Source organism: Epargyreus clarus, unplaced genomic scaffold, assembly GCF_041222505.1.
Source record: "Epargyreus clarus isolate Ecla_fem2 unplaced genomic scaffold, WU_Ecla_fem_2.2 ptg000005l, whole genome shotgun sequence".
Classification (NCBI taxonomy): domain Eukaryota; kingdom Metazoa; phylum Arthropoda; class Insecta; order Lepidoptera; family Hesperiidae; genus Epargyreus; species Epargyreus clarus.
The window spans coordinates 14,879,396-14,883,355 of NW_027332213.1; positions in this window are offsets into that span (position 1 = coordinate 14,879,396).

The window sequence follows — 3,960 nt, forward strand, 5'->3', positions numbered from 1 at the left end:
CTAATAATAACAGTGTTGAAATTTGCTGTGATCTAGTTTTAAGGGTGTGGTAAGGGAGATACATTTATCCGAAGCATTGCAGCTTAGTCCTCAGGGGCATGTGGGCGACCTCAGGTAGGAATTTAATCATATCTAGGGTTGATTATGGATGCCCATGGGCTGCAGTACCACTTACCATCAGGTGGACTGCATGCTCTTGCGTCTGCTACTTTTATATTATTAAAAATACACTAATAAAACTAAAATACCAGTAATTAAAACTGAAAATAAATCCGGTAATTGTAGAATCCTTTATTTAAATAGGTATATTTAGTTATTATCTTGCAACTATTATTGTTAGTATCAAGTTCAAATTTTACCAAAACTTCCGTGTCCAAATCGCAATATATTGTATGGGATCTTTCAATAACATTGTATAGGATTTACGGCCAAGAGCTCATAAGATATAGTCATAAATCGAGTACGCCACGCCTAAGGCGTAAGAGGTCAGTTTTTGCTGCGGTATTGAAATTTATGATTTTATTTGGAAGAGAGTGGCAAAAACTTAATCGATTGGGTCAAGCGGCCTGGAACGGGGTTGCTTGGTGGAATGTTGGTGAAGAATTTGGTGTACCTAGTTGACAGATTTGATGAGATCACTAATATAAATATCTTAAAGAAAGACAGAAGACAAAGCAATTTTTAGTGGTGGAGATTACTTACTACATTTTGTCATTGAGACGAGTAGTCTGCATTTTGAGATTTTTAAGTAATTTTGTATGATAAGAATTAAACGTAAAATTATTATTAAGTGCTTACTCACTCATAGTGTAATATGATTCACCGATATTTTATGTATGAATTCAATTATTATTTAATGACATTAATACTTTAATTTAGACGAAAATGTTTTTTAATTATTTAAAAATACTTTTTTATATTTACCAGCTATACATTTGTAATACTTAGGAAGCTTAGTCATGAGTTATAATATTTTCTACATTCCGTATTAGCGGACCTGCCGCGACGATTTCATAGCTCAATAGATAATAGTATTGGAAAATAATGAAAAATTACCCACAATATCACAAAAGATTTAACATATAATTAAATACCACCAAATCGCATAAGATTTGAAATTGAAATAAACCCATAAAGTTAAGGGTGGGTCACCCCCGCCCTTGGAACATCTATTTTGATTTCGCAACCATTTAATAACCGGTTGCAGAAGCACACTGTAATTAAAAGGATATTTAGTTCAAAAGCTTTCAAAATGTAAGCTCATTGACTAATCGATCCGAAAATTTATAATCGGTAATACAAAAATTCCAACTGCCAAACGGTGGTAAGTTTTTTTTCTCCGAAATATAAGTTTTACAAATGAACTTGCAATTTGTAAAATTTTTACCTCCAAGTGTATTCAAAACATTTTCTTTTTTAAAACAGGTACTTTCGTATTCATTTAATCATTTATTAGAGGCGGGACATATTTTTTTCTGATTATTACTTTATTTTAAGTACCTATCGGCAGCTCAATTTGTGAGCTACAGCTCATATTGAAAGTTAGAACGAGTTAGCATGACTGCAAGATTCCAGTATTTTTATGGAAGCTCCTATTTAAAATCTCAATATTTTACTCCGCAAAATTTGCTTCAAACTTAAAATTTTAGAAAATACAATTATCTATTGGATATTATGAGTAACACTGGTATTATTTTTTAACGTCACAACAAGTGTAATTTTAGTAGGAAACTACTTAGTTCTGTAAATTGTTTGAGAATTATTTCTTTATATATCAATACACTATTACAAAATTCTCCAGTTTGCCATTTAGATACGTTTCTGCCAAAACGCAGCAGCACGGTTTAAGTCAATAATTACTGGGTGGTATCGATGCTTGCCTACCATTTAATTTGCGGGTCTAATGCTCAATATTGTGTCAGTCTGTCAATCAATCATTGAAACATATTGTAATCTATGGAATAATTTAGTTACTTTATTGCAAGGTATATAATTATGTCGGCCAAATTAAAAACATTTTAAAACACCGAATACTAAATTGTACAATTATAAATTCAGATAAAGCGAAATGTATAGACATTTCACAAGGGTTTTAAAATTAAAAAGCTTACTTACATAATTTTAATATTAATTATTTCAATTTATTATAAGTAGTATAATACCGTAAATTATAAATATCAAGTTTTTATAATTTAAATAAATTAACCTAATAATCATTTCATTTGACTTATACAAATTATTCAAGAATTATTTTCTGTTTTGTCATACTAACAAGACTAACTTTTTCAAAATCACTTTATCTTTTTAACTACTTCCGAGATGGCAAAATAGCGACAAGTCAATCACTATCAGTCGAATTAAGTAGTGAAAGGCTGACCATTGTCGTTCTACGACCCATAAAACTAAATTTATTGGGTCCACACGACAATAAACGCTTGACAAAACGACTTGACTCCTTTTTATTTGACAACTGTTTAAAGTTTTAACTCCTAACTCTGCATACTCCAGTCAAAACTCTACTCTATTTCAAATTAATACGAGTTATATTCAATTATAACTATTTGAACTTCCATAATCTAGTTTTGTTTAATAGATGTTAAGCTCTACGATGCTTAATCTTAAGGTTTATTATCTTTTATTGTAAATTGTACAATATATGCCTTTCTTCAGTTGTGTGTATTTGTTTCAAAAGCTTAACACGTTAGGTGTTAAGTTATTGTGTTAAGTGGAAAGGACAGTTTTAACTTTCCCTTTGTTGGACCGATGACGAGATGTCCACTGAAATACGAGATTTTAATTGACAGTCGGAAAGTCACAAGGAGACTTCTGTAGTAAATGTATTCCTCCATTTTCGACCTTCATGTACTTTTTTTACACAAAGTACGAGTATACGCGTACTACACAAATAGTTTCTTGTGCTTTTACTCGTACTACTATCTAGTGTATTAGGCAATTTTTGATTATAACTGTTTGCCTTTATTTATATTTAATGGCACTTCATTATTTTTATTTAGATATCTCAAATAATTCGGTAAAATTACGTTTATATTTGCCAATTTCATAATATGTATTATAAGTAAACAAATAACATTTAACTCTCTAACAAGTGCAGACAAGGAATTCCATTTTATTACACGTATAATTAATTTATTTCATTCTCATCTCACACTTCATGCACATTCTAAGTATTAATTCATTCAAATTTTGCGGTGATTTGAATATACAGAGACCCTTATACAATGAGAACAATTTCAAACTAGCTACTTACTACTAAAACACCGCTATTTTTTCAGTGTGATTTATCTAAACGACATCTAAAAGAATCGCAACGGTAGTAACTATTGCTTCGCCATTTAGATCCGGAGATAGTACTAATTTTATGGTTTAGGAAACTAATAAATTTCTCCGCTTTTTACGTGACTAAAAACGTTAGCTAATTCGTTTTAATAACCCGTAAAAATTTGGCGAAAAAACCCCAAATGGTTCCGCTTCCTCAAAATGTCGCTAAAGTGGTTTATGAGCTTTTGCCCGTAGGCTGTTGCTCTAGCAGCTTTACATAAATGTTTTTCCTAATGACTATTTTTAGTAATAAATATTTTGCCATGCCAGTAAATTTACTTGACATTTATTTTATTTCATTTTTTTGTTTTCATCTCTAAAGAGATATGTATAGGTAAGGTAAGGTATATGTTTTAGATTAAAAGAGACTGAATTGGTTTAGTTCTCAAGACATCAAAAGCACATGTAATGAAGGCTAATTTTTACTCCAAAAATTGTTGTAGATGCTAACAGTTACAATAGAACTAAAATAATATTTTTTTAAACTCATCATCATCATCATCACCCGTTACTGTCTCATTGCTGGGTACAGGTGAAGACCCGCAGAGAAGTCTAAAACTGAGAAGGATTCGGCCATAATCCACCGCGCTGGCCAAGTGCGAATTGGTAGACTTAACATAC